Here is a 13,801-nt window from a genome sequence, read left to right on the forward strand (position 1 = left end):
CAAGGGAGATACCCAGTTCCTTAGCCTCTGGGCTTCTCTGTTCACTTTGTGTGTATTTTGTTACCCTATCACCTTCTGTGTACGTTATGTCATATTCCCCAGTCTGTCTGTAAGTCCATTTGTTTTGCATAACAGTTCAAACACCAGTACATTCCTGCAGGCACTGGAGTGCATAACAGTCCTGACACCAGTACTTTCCTGCAGGCACTGGTGTGCATAACACTTATCTTGTAAAAGGGCTGTGTAGCAATGTTCCTTATGATTTCTCTTGATACTATGTGTGGGATGTAGTTAGCATCCCAACATACAGGATGCCAGTGGTCAGGAGATTGGTGCCAGAGTCCCGACACCTGTCTGGATGCCGATGCCAAAACCCCAACAGACGGAATCCTGAATGTAAATATGTCGGGTGGGTGAGGGTTATGCTGCTTGGAGGTGGGAGGGTTAGAGTTAGGCTGCAGGGGAAGGGTTAGGGATAGACTGAATGGGAAGGGGTTACACTGTGTGTTGGGGTTAGGCTGCAGGAAGAGAGGGTTAGGGTTGTGCTACAAGGAGGTGGAGTGTTAGGTTTAGGATTAGTTTACTTACTTGATTTATCTGTCCAGTGTCCGTACACTCCATTCCTGATGACGCATCTGTCTAGTGTCCATACACTCCATTGCTGCAGACATAACTGTCCAGTGTCCATATATTCCAGTGCTACTGACTTATCTGTCCAGTGTCCATACACTCCAGTGCTGCTGACGTAATTGTCCAGTGTCTGTACAATCCAGTACACTCCAGTGCTGTTGACGTATCTGTCCAGTGTCCATACACTCCAGTGCTGTTGATGTACCTTTCCAGTGTTCATACACTCCAGGGCTGCTGATGGATTTATCCAGTATCCATACACTCCAGTGCTACTGATGTATCTGTCCAGTGTCTGTACACTCCAGTGTTGCTGACATCTGTCCAGAGTTCATATACTTCATTGCTGCTGACATATCTGTCCAGTGTCCATACACTCCAGTGCTGCTGACGTATCTCTTCAGTGTTCATACACTCCAGTGCTGCTGATGGATTTGTCCAGTATCCATACACTCCAGTGCTGCTTATGTATCTGTCCAGTGTCTGTAGACTCCAGTGCTGCTGACATATCTGTACAGTGTCCATACACTTCATTTCTGCTGACATATCTGTCCAGGGTCCATACACTCCAGTGCTACTGACATATCTCTTCAGTGTCCATACACTCCAGTGCTGCTGACATAACTGTCCATTGTCCATACACAACTTGTGTGTGTTCATCGATATGGATCACGACAATTGTTCGAGAGAAGAGAAGGAACAGCAACTAAATACTAGTGCTGCAGCTGCTGCCACCAGTCATTACGTTACCATTACATTCTTCAATGTTATCTACTAAAGCCAATGCCCAAGGACATAGAGGGTTTAAGTCAGAGCATCTAAAATAAAAAAATAGAAATATTTTACATTGGTAAAGAAAAAAAACACCTCTATTAAAGGGAAAGTTTTGTGTCGAAAAATATAATGGTTGAGTATCCCATATCCATATATTCCGAAATACGGAATATTCCGAAATACGGACTTTTTTGAGTGAGAATGAAATAGTGAAACCTTTGTTTTTTGATGTCTCAATGTACACAAACTTTGTTTAATACACAAAGTTATTAAAAATATTGTATTAAATGATCTTCAGGCTGTGTGTATAAGGTGTATATGAAACATAAATGAATTGTGTGAATGTACACACACTTTGTTTAATGCACAAAGTTATAAAAAATATTGGCTAAAATGACCTTCAGGCTGTGTGTATAAGGTGTATATGTAACATAAATACATTCTGTGCTTAGATTTAGGTCCCATCACCATGATATCTCATTATGGTATGCAATTATTCCAAAATACGGAAAAATCCCATATCCAAAGTACCTCTGGTCCCAAGCATTTTGGATAAGGGAGACTCAACCTGTATTGGCAATGTCCCAATTACCACAAGCAGTGGCAAGGAAAGGTGCAGGACTTGGCCTTAATTTATGAGTGGTGGTTCTGCAACTGTCATTGAGGCATCTTCTTCTGCCTCTCATGCAAGCCCTTCTCACTCAAAGTGTAGAAGAGGTGTTAAAAAAATGAAACCTGGAAAAGCAGGGCTGAAAAAAAGCAAAACAACTAAGACAATAGAACAAACTATGTGTTCAGAAAACAGAGATGTCACAAATCCCTGATGAGAGTCTAAGTGTGTTCATGAGTGCTATGTGTGAGCTTGACATTTCTGATTCTATACTCATAGACTACTCATAAAGTACTCATCCTGTCTGCCACTGCACTGCCACTCTGTTTCCGAAATGTGCCATATTGGTTTTTGGACGATCTGTGGTTGGGTTAAAATCTGACCGATAGTAAATAGCATATGCGTGTTACATACTGGTCTACATTAAAACATTATTATTTAGTCTTATGTTCTAAACTGCTCAAAATTGGGATACTTGGTTGTTTTTCTGTTAATTTTGACTTTAGTAAGTGGCCAGTTTGCAAACCTGATGAAAAATTGCCAGAATACACTAAAGCAACGCTTAATAAATTAGCCCATAGAGTGGTAAACAGTGAATTTGGATATGTTTGTACTATATTTAATTACATTTTATATGGAAAATATAGCTTTTACATTTATTTTTGCACTAGCTGTTCTACCTGTTCTTCACATGGGAGTTTCTGGTTTTCACAGTTGTAAATATAAATAAGTGTAAAATTTGGTAAATATAAATAAGTGTAACATTTGGTAAATATAGAGATGTAAATTTGAGGCATCTTAATTTAAGTAAATATTAATCCAAGGTTCTTGGCAGTACCCGAGGAGCACCAGTACCAGATTTGGTAAAAAGTGACAGGAACATTTTTGTAGTTTATTAAATTCTACACACTGGAGGTGCAATCCAAATTTTGATCCAATTGTCTGAGCGTGCGTTATCATTCATGAAACGCAAGTCACGCTTCGGTAATGATGTCATTATGTCGACCCCATTTTTATCCCCTTAGGGGAGCTTTATTAAAATTCTAATTAGGTCATTTTCCTATTTCCCACCTGCAGAATACCCATATTAAATTTCATCTTCCTAACATATCGGGAAGTAAGAGAATTAACAATCAGTCAGTGAGTGAGTAAGTGAGGACTTTTCATTTTTGTAGTTTATTAAATTCTACACACTAGAGGTGAAATCCAAATGTTGATCCAATTGCCCGTTTGGGCGTTATCGTTCACACCACGCAAACCACACATCTGTAATGACGTCATTATGTCAACCCCCTTTTCATCCCCTTAGGGGAGGTTTATTAAAATTTGAATTACATAGTTTTCCTACTTCCTTTGTACTCCAGATGTTCATCTTAGTCATTTCAGATGATCATATATTGAGAAACTTATGCTAGACTGCAATTTTTGTGACAAAACTAACCTCTTTCCAATGATTCCTCTAGATGAAAGACAAAAATACTAGGCAAGTCCATACTGTTCATATTATCTAAACAGGGCAAACCATTCCTCAAAATCCAGATGCTTAACTGAGAATTAACTTTAGTGCCTGAAATAAGCATTTTTATTAACTTTCCTAAGACCCTTGTTATTGCTTGGGGGATCATTTGTGACAGAATAATTACCAGCCACCTTGATGCAGATTCCAAAAGGACAAATATCTACCAACATTAAGTGCAAGTTCCATAGAACACAAATCTTTGCCCAAACGAGAAACTTTAACACATCAGGTTGAAGGTTCCACCTGCAGTCACTGTTGATCTCAAGAACCATGGGCCTGATTCAGAAGTGAATTTCCAATGTTTTAAATTGCCCATTGGTTTAAATCTGCCCATTCATCCGAGATGCACTGCAAATGTGTCTTGATGGTTACCACCGGCAGATGCAGAGTGGAATTGCATGGAGATCCATGCAAACTTGATAGCCATTCCTGGGTAGTGACTGGGGGTGGTGGCTTTAATCAGTGGGTGTGTTGGGTGCATACCAGTGTCAGGGATTTTTGTCAGAAGATGTAGTTCCACTGGCAGCCATAGGTTGCTCTAATGTTAGATGGTGCTGCTGGTGTCCACTCGATGGTGCAACAATTTGCACACCACAGCAGATTAGGCTTGCAACTGGTGGACTTTTCAGTGGACAGGAAACTGGCTGCGACATAAGCATAAATTTGTTACTGTACCCAGGGGCGGATTTAGTGGTGAGGGCGCCCCTAGGCACATCAGTAATGGCTTCCCCCTTCCTCATTTTATTATTTTTATTGAATAGTTATCAAATTTGAGTTGATGAAAGCCAATTGAATACAATAATAAAAGAGCCACTAAATATTATTATTATTATTATTATTATTATTATTATTATTTTAGAAATTAAATATAAATATTTACTAAGTAGGACAGCTTATAGGGGTAGACTGTGCATGTCCTACCGATTTGCACTTCACTCAAGATGGCATTTGAAACAGTACATTGGAAATATTTAGCAATAACTGGTACATTTTGGTCTGAGAGCACCAACACAAGCATCCGAGTGCCACCCCCAAACACGTGTCGCCCCTAGGCATGTGACTCACATGCTTAATAGGAACTGACTGTACCTCCGTCCACAAGTGAATCAGCCCCAATACGAGTACAGTGCACATCTCTTTAAAACTAAGTGATTACATTCTGACCCAGGTTGGGTTCCAAATTCCCACCCCAATGCACGCAATCTCCACTTACCCAAACAGTAACATGTAGAATGAAGACCAGAAACTCAGCCCCAGTGAATCTGTAGGAGTATAACAACAAATACATAATTTATACTTGTCCCACTCAGTCAATCTGATAATAGACATTCAGGTATGGGAAATATGGGGGAGTTAGAAAGATTCTGTATCTAAACTCATCTACCTTTCTACAAGCAAGTCTAACTATTTTCATAGGAATACATTTTTCCAAAATAAGTGAGGGGGTTACATTTTACAATCTTCAAAGAATTGCATTTGCTCTGCAGTTCTGCTCCCAACATGTATTGCCATGATCCCATAAAGTCAAATGAAACCATCAGTTTCATGGGGCAGCCAGGGTAGCATAGTGTTGACCCATGTCTGCCACTGACAAATCATAAAGTATTAGAGGAGGGAAATAAGCTAATAAGCTTAAATGGGAAAGGAAAGAGGACGTTCTATGAAACTGAATCACCTTCTTCCAATGAAGAAGTGTTGGGGTGACCATTGTAAAAGAAATACATAGCAACACAAAGACCATGTACAATACCCTTAGATCTTTTTTTAGGTTCTGTTGTAAACCATTGAAATTGTAAGGCATGGATACACCCCTAGAATAATCAATAAGGCACATGCAAATAACTAATAATTTTACCAGAAACTGGCAAGTGTTCTATTAGGGACTGGAATTGTCAGACGGCAGTAATTTACCTTGAAAACAAATTATTAATTACTTCAAATCCAGCAGCATCTGTCCTTTAAGCTGGAACATCCCAAAAGTTGTGTTAAACTCAATGCTTAAAAAATGTAGATAAGTGTGTGGCAAATTAGCTTGTCTGGTGCTTGGTAAGCCAATGCATGGACTACACAGACTTTAGTAGGGCCCCAATACTAAACCCACTCAATATGTACATGGTACTGTTCAAAGGAGATGTCAAATAAACTACATAAATCAGAGTTTTTTATATGGCATTATTTATTGTTTGTAAATTGGCATAAGAATAAGGCCTTAAAGGGGTACAATACCTAGTGAAAATACACTAAAGCCTGGAATAAGAGAAGAAGGGAAGCACTTACCCTTAGCATATTGAGTATGACCCTTCATGTTGGCCCCTTTCAGAATTTCAACAATTATTGGCTCAATGGGTACTTTGTATAGAGAATGCTGGTGCCACAGTGATGGTGGTCATGATACCCACTCACCCTATCCACATGGCAGCTGTAATCATGCCACATGACCCAAAAATTGTCTGCACCCCAGAAGCACCAACACAGGGAAGCAGCCTAGATAGATGCCATTCAGGATTATGCTCTTTAATACTGGACCACAGAACCCCAAAGTTCTCCTCCAAGTTCTTAGAAGATAAAACTGACATGATTTCAGTATCAAAAGGGTAACTTCATATACTGTAGTTGCTTCAGTCTTCTGTGTGCGTTGCACCATCTGTATAGAAGAACAAGAACAATGTCAAGCAACAGTAGGCTTTAATTGCTTTCACATAATTGTCCACATATATATCAGTAAAAGGGCATGCAGGCTTCTTCAAAATCTCTAGAATTTAGATGTACAGTAAGACAACTTCAACTGTCACAGTCATCCACAACTATGTCTCAGCTATTTAATAATTTGGTACTTCTTCTGATAAGAGGCAGGGGTCTCAGGGGTACAAAAAGACTTCCAAACCCTGACAACAGCATGAAAAAGGGCAAAGTTCCCCCTTGTAATCATGTCCCATTACTGATTAACAGGTCGCTATTAGCCACACCATGCATTGAAAACAACAGGGCCACCATATTTCACAAATTACATATATGTATATTCTTTATTCTATAACCTTGAAGTCAGAAGAAGCCATTTATATTTTTTTCCTGTCTATTCAGGGACCGTGGTTTAGGGACAAACTGAGTAATAATGTTTTTAGGTCATTTTTTCCTTTTCACTCCCTAGCTATATTCTTATATGTCACCCATTCAATTTGCTTTACGATTGTCAGTCCAATTTAGATCTTGTTTTATGCTTCTGCAAATACACATAACTTCAGCATATCTATTTAGGTGAAAAATGCTTTCATAGGGGAAAAAAGCACTTATCAGTCTGATCGTCAAGTAAAATAGCTTTGATGCCTTTAGATAATCCTGTGCAGAAATAATCTATCAGTGTAACCTTTTCCTTTGTCATAAATGTCACAGATAATGGCTGAAAGTGATATGTGTTCTTTTGCCCAAGCTTTGAATGAGAACTCCAGGGGGTGGCATTATAGTCAACAACAAATATGTGCAGTATTATTTTTGACATCCAATTACAGAATTCTCAACTAATATGACAACAGTTTCTTGACGCTTACAGTATGCCACAAAGAGGCATATTCTCTATACATACACAAATAAAGCCTGTATGAGTTTTTAATTGGCTGATTCCCTTTCCTTATTCATTGTAAATGTAAAATTATAATTTAAAAAACTGAACATGACTAAGGGTCATATTTATCATTCAATATTTACAGTAAATCCCCTGATAAATAGCCATTTTTGGGGTGCTACCCTAAAATTTTAAGGATCCCCCAGTTGTACCATGAAGTCATCACAGCAGATATCTCCCACAGTCCCTCCATTTCTGACTACAAATACATCCCCATAGGTTTCTATGCAGTTAGCTTTACCAAACTCTGAAATGTGAACTTTAACAGAGAAGGATCCTTCGGAATCCTCTATGTTGTCCCCTGATGGCACATGCACCAGCCAATTGCCATGCATGTACATTGGCTGTGGAGGACCCAAACCAGTAAGCAGTGTGACCATGTAAGTTGTAACTCTGTATCCAGTTCTTCGCTGAAACTGGCTCTTATCAGAGTCCATCTCCTGGCAAGAGCTTAATTGTAAATTTGTGTGAAAATATACAATTTCACGTTTGGAATTTATGCAAAAATGATTTATCACATCAGCATTAAAAAAGCAGATTCTAATAAATATGCCCCTTAAACAAAACAATGAATAGACAAGCTTAAAAAATAAGACACACAGGGTGGAATTTACGTGGGTACAGGGTTTTGACTGGAAAAAAAAAACCATGGAACCTGGGCCCAATTTTAGATTGCTATGGGTATGTGTGCTCCCGATACCCATGGTATCTATTTTTAAAAGGATGCATGCAGTGTTTTCAGTTTTGAAAACCCCACAGTGCAAAAAAAAAAAAAAAAAAGAAGTAATAATCTTTACCTGCCTGGTGTTCTCCACAGCTCCTGGTTGTCTCCCCTCCATCTTTGCACTGGGGAGGGAGCTTCTAGGAGGTGAGGGGGCTGCTGGAAGGGGAGGTGGCTGCTTGGAGATGTAGATCTCCCAGCTGCTACCTCAGGGGGGTCACACACACGGGGATCACACACACACTGGGGGTCACACATACTCATACACATACATACTCACACATATGGTACTTACACATACTCACATATATATTACACTCACAGCTGCTGCAGAAGATCATGATCTGGCACTGGATGAAGAAGACACTTTGGAAGGTGAGTAATTACAGACTAACTAAGCTAATTGGAAGCTTCCAATTGGTTAAATAGTCCTGGGGGGGAGTGTCACATGGGTGCCTCAGTAGTATTTTCAGATATAAGCTTGGTAACTGCATAGTAGAGGTGGTAAACTCCTCTGTTGATTTAAAGAACCTGGGTACGGACAGAAGGCATTGCTCGCAGGAAAAAAAAAGATGCAGGCACAATATTCTGGAGACTGTCACATACTCCACGCTAATGTGTTTTAACGGTCCTGTCATCTTTCAAACACAACCTGTAAACTTACATTTAAGAGCTGGTTAGTACTCTTTCTCTCTCCACTGAAGCATGTAGGGGAGATGTACTAAGCACTGAAAAGAGTGGAGCAGTGAGCCAATATAGAAGTTGCACATGGCAACCAATCAGCATTGAAGTAACATTTCCAGTTTGCATACTATAAAATTATAGGTAGCAGTTGATTGGTTGCCATGGGCAACTTCTACACTGGCTCACTTCTCCACTGTTTTCACTGCTTAGTACATCTCCCTAAAGTCTCATTTTCTAACTAATAAGTGTGTCCACACACACTAAGGTTCATTTTAATTAGCGGCCAATTAACTTACCAGTATGTTTTTGGAGTATGAGTGGAAACCAAAGCACCTGGAGAAAACACGAGCAAACACAGGGAGGACATATAAATGTAAACACAGATAGGGCCCTGGCTTATGGTGCACATGACCGGTGAACTATCTACTGTGTCTGTGATCATGAGGACCTTCAAAAGATGACAAATGCTGAAGTTGCCCCTGGCAGCTAATCAACTTCTCGCTATCATTTATCAAGGGCATACTATACAATGATAAGTAGAAGTTGATTGTTATGGGTAACTTCACCTTTATTCTGTAAAAAGTGTGTTACGCTTAAGTATAAGCACGTATGCTACCTACCCCACAGATAGAAAAGGGGTTACAAAAGGGTTTACAAATATTGTATGGATTTACAGATGTATCAATTTACTGTCAGACCAGGGGCCATATCTAATAGCCTGTGAGCTGCGACAAGGTATGATATTTTGGTGTTTTAGGGCCTGATTCAGCACTGAACACAGAAGTGCTGAAATCGCTTTTTGGTGATTTCAGCACTACTGCACATGCCGCTGTGTGCATGCCACTGTGCGCACATGCGAGGACTTTGGGGGGCGGTAACAGAGCTTCGATGCAGCGTTTTGTAATCGTCGACATGCCGTTCGGAGGGATGCAGTCCAGACACTACGGAGGCATGTCCAGACTGTGGGGCAGGCCGTGGCAGCTGCGTGACATCACACGCAGCCTATGCGACCCAGAACATAACTGCCCAGCAACTGCCTGCGTTTGCATTTTAGCGGGGGGGTGGGGGGGGGGGCTCAACATGTAGGGCAACTTTGCCCTGTGCTAGAGACATGAGTTGTAGATTTGTGATTTCTCACAAAACTGCAACTCAAGCTGAATTAAGCCCTTAGCCACAAAATTTAATGGAGTGAGTTTTTTTTAAAGGCAAAACTAGTTTAGTAATTAGCCATATATAGTCTGCAGCTAAATTGTCAGAAATCTCTGCAGCTGTTGCAGCTCTCAGGCTATTACATTGGCACCAAGGATCTGTATATTGGGCCTAATTCAGAGTTGATCGCAGCAGCAAATTTGTTAGCAGTTGGGCAAAACCATGTTGCACTGCAGGTAGGGCAGATGTAACATGTGCAGAGAGAGTTTGATTTGGGTGGGGTGTGTTCAAACTGAAATCTAAATTGCAGTGTAAAAATAAAGCAGCCAGTATTTACTCTGCACAGAAACAAAATAAACCACCCAAATCTAACTCTCTCTGCACATGTTATATCTCTCACACCTGCAGTGCACATGGGGGGTAATTCCAAGTTGATCGCAGCAGGTATTTTGTTAGCAGTTGGGCAAAACCATGTGCACTGCAGGGGAGGCAGATTTAACATGTGCAGAGAGAGTTAGATTTGGGTGTGGTGTGTTCAATCTGCAATCTAATTTGCAGTGTAAAAATAAATCAGACAGTATTTACCCTGCACAGAAACAAAATAACCCACCCAAATCTAACTCTCTCTGCACATGTTATATCTGCCTCCCCTGCAGTGCACATGGTTTTGCCCAACTGTTAACAAAATTCCTGCTGCGATCAACTTGGAATTACCCCCATGGTTTTGCCCATCTGCTAACAAATTTGCTGCTGCAATCAACTCTGAATTACCCCCATTACCCACATTGAAGATGCAACCTATATTTTATAATGAGTGTTAGTGTTTTATCATATATAGCAAGCTGTTATTTTATCACATAACATCAAAAAAGTAAATATGTCCATCCATGGGTCGGAGTGTAAATCTGGGGGAAAAGGAAAATGATCAGCCTTCAGTTTCTCTCTCCTTGATTACAATTAAGTCAACAAACAGCTGGAGAGATTGCCACAACCAGGTACGTTCCTACAATGAGTATTACTTGCGTTCCGTGTTTTCTACAATAAATTAATTTATTTTGAGTAGCTGTTTTTGTTTGACTCCAAACAGCATTTCAAACTTGCTGAAGTAGAAGAAAAAACCAAATGTAAATTATGTTTCACAAAAGTTTATGTTTACAAGTTAATTTCTTAGGATTTTCTAGTAGAAAGTCATTAGCATAATAAATTCCTTGGAGAAATGATAAATGCATACTTGTAAGTGCAAGGCACATGTCTTGGAATGCTAGTATCACTAATTTGCCTGTATACTTTTTGTGCTTGTAATTAGTATTCATTTTCCTTTGCTTCTACTAAATGATGTTAATTGGCTTTATAAAACTGTAGCATACGTGCTTTTTTAATCACAAACTTAACTTCAACTATTTGTATTATATTAGGTCAAAGTGTTTAGAATAAGTACTGTTGTGAAAAATATATACAAATAATAATGAGACAGCAAATACAGAGCACCAATACAGCACAGCATAAATACACCGGAAGGCTTCATTCTTCCAGGGTGTATCAGCATCATTACCACTTTCCATTCCAGTAATTTGAATAATGAGGTTTAATTTGTTTCCAATCGTTATACATAATTTAGGTTAGCAGAATGAAGCAGTGTTGTTTTGAAGTTTGAAAGTTGGTCCCAAAGTGCTAACAGCATGTAATCCAGTAATACTTTCTTACTGCAATCAGATAGTTAGCATACCTTTATTTTGGACCAGCACTACTATTAGGCAAAGAGATTGTTAAGGTCATGGGGCATCTAATACACTAAATGAGTGGCATACTGTACTGTAATGTCACGCATCCAGTATTTATAAGGGATCAGTATGAGATCCCGGTGGTCAGGAGACCGACGCCAAGATCCCGGCGCCAAGCACAGCATGTCCCCTCGCGGGCTTGCATCCACGCTTCAGGCCCAGTGGTGACCTTCGGCCACCACAAGGTTCTATTCCCCCTCGGGTGGTGGCGTGGACCACCAGCCAAGTGGAGAAACCAGCTGGCAGTCGGGACTCCAATTACCAGTATTTCAGATGGTGTTGTGATTCCGGTGTCGGTATATTGACCACCGGGATCCCATCCAGTGGTCAGTTGACTGCCTCTCATTTATAATGCTCCTACAGAACCCCATGCAGATGATAAGCCCCTATCAGTAAGGAGAAACAGCCAATAGCAGTAGAGTGGGGGTGCAAAGGGAGGGTGTGGGGGATGGTGATCTGGATGGGGGGTGGCGCCTCCTAGGGCACTGGCGTAATTATTTATTTATATTAGTTTACATTGTGACAGGCAGTAATTAAAGGAGAATACATATCACAATTTGACAAACATTGTGTTGACGCTGCCTACGTCAGAGCCCCATTGCTGGCACCAGTAATCTGACAATGTAAAAATACTAATGAAAGTATTTTTGTATCATATTTATTGTATTGGTAATCTAAATGTAAACATGCTGTAAATGCAGCAAGCTTAAAGTTATACTAGCAACAATGTTACTTTAAGAAGCATTTTTATGTGGTTGGCATACATGTGTCAGCAATGGGGCTCTGACATCTGCAGTGTTGACATAATAATTGTTGATATCTCCATTGCTTACCATTAAAACAAATCCTTATGTATTTAGTAACCTTAGAAAGTATGGCTAAGTATAGTATCCCCTATCCAGCCCATACTTGCCTACCTGACCCTCTCCATGAGGGAGAAAATGCTCTGTTCCTGGACTTTCCTGGTAATGTATGATTGCCATCACCTGTGGTGAGCTACTTAATTGGTAAGAAAGGTGTTTCACCACAGGTGATGGCAATCATACATTACCAGGAAAGTCCAGGAACAGAGCTTTTTCTCCCTCATGGAGAGGGTCAGGTAGGCAAGTACATACTTGCCTACCTGACCCTCTCCATGAGGGAGAAAATGCTCTGTTCCTGGCCTTTCCTGGTAATGTATGATTGCCATCACCTGTGGTGAGCTAGTTAGTTGATAAGAAAGGTGTTTCACCACAGGTGATGGCAATCATACATTACCAGGAAAGTCCAGGAACAGAGCATTTTCTCCCTCATGGAGAGGGTCAGGTAGGCAAGTATGGGCAAGTATGAATTCCAGCCCCAACACTAAAACTAATCTCTGCTGCATTTTAGATAGTATCCAGTAATTGGGAACCTTTGGAACTCCAGCTGTGTTGAACTGCACATCCCACCATGCCCTGCTACAGTTTTAGCATGGCCAAATAGCAAAACTGTAGCAGGGTATGCTGGGATGTGTAGTTCAACAACAGCTGGTATTGCCCTAAAATACCATCAGAACCTTTAACTGTTTTGAACAGGTTAATGGATAAGGAAGGTTTTTCAGCACAGGTGATGGCAATCATAAATTAAGAAGGAAGTCCAGGAGCAGAGCAATCTGTCCCTCCTGGAGAAGGTCATGTTGAGAGGTATGCTTTAATTTCTTCTAACTACCCAACACTGTCAAACTGACAAAATCTAGCATACTACATGTTATCATATGTACTATAGTGGACATAAAATTAAGATTTGTTATACAGTAGGGACAATTTATTAATTTTCTTATTACATTTTTGTATCGCTGTTACATTGCACATTGTAGTATTACCACGGTAACTTAGTTGTTTTAAAATGTTCCATATTGTAAAATATCTTCTTTTTTTACTGCACAGTTGCACAAATACAGACAGTATTTATGAAAGCCATGGAACCTCCTGCAGAGTTCCAGTCTGCCAGAAGAATATGTTAATTATTACAGGAAATGAAAGTTCTTCCTCGTGTATCATTTGAAAGGCATTAGCACAAAATGTGACAGTGATTGAAATAGCAAGATCAGAGTTACATTATGTGCAAGTGTCTTCTGAATGGAGAAAATGAGCACATATGATTTGCTAGATTAATCTGCATGAAGAAACATTAGGATCACTTGATGACAGGATATAAATTCTGCAGGTGTATGGATGATGGCCACCTGGTGGCTTTCTATGGGAATGCAGAAAATTGTTGCTCAAAACACAAAACTAAACAAAATACTGAACATGCACCACTTCTGCTAAACCATGGGTGTTATATAGTATTACAC

The sequence above is a fragment of the Pseudophryne corroboree genome, chromosome 2 (assembly GCF_028390025.1).
Source record: "Pseudophryne corroboree isolate aPseCor3 chromosome 2, aPseCor3.hap2, whole genome shotgun sequence".
NCBI classification, from domain to species: Eukaryota; Metazoa; Chordata; class Amphibia; order Anura; family Myobatrachidae; genus Pseudophryne; species Pseudophryne corroboree.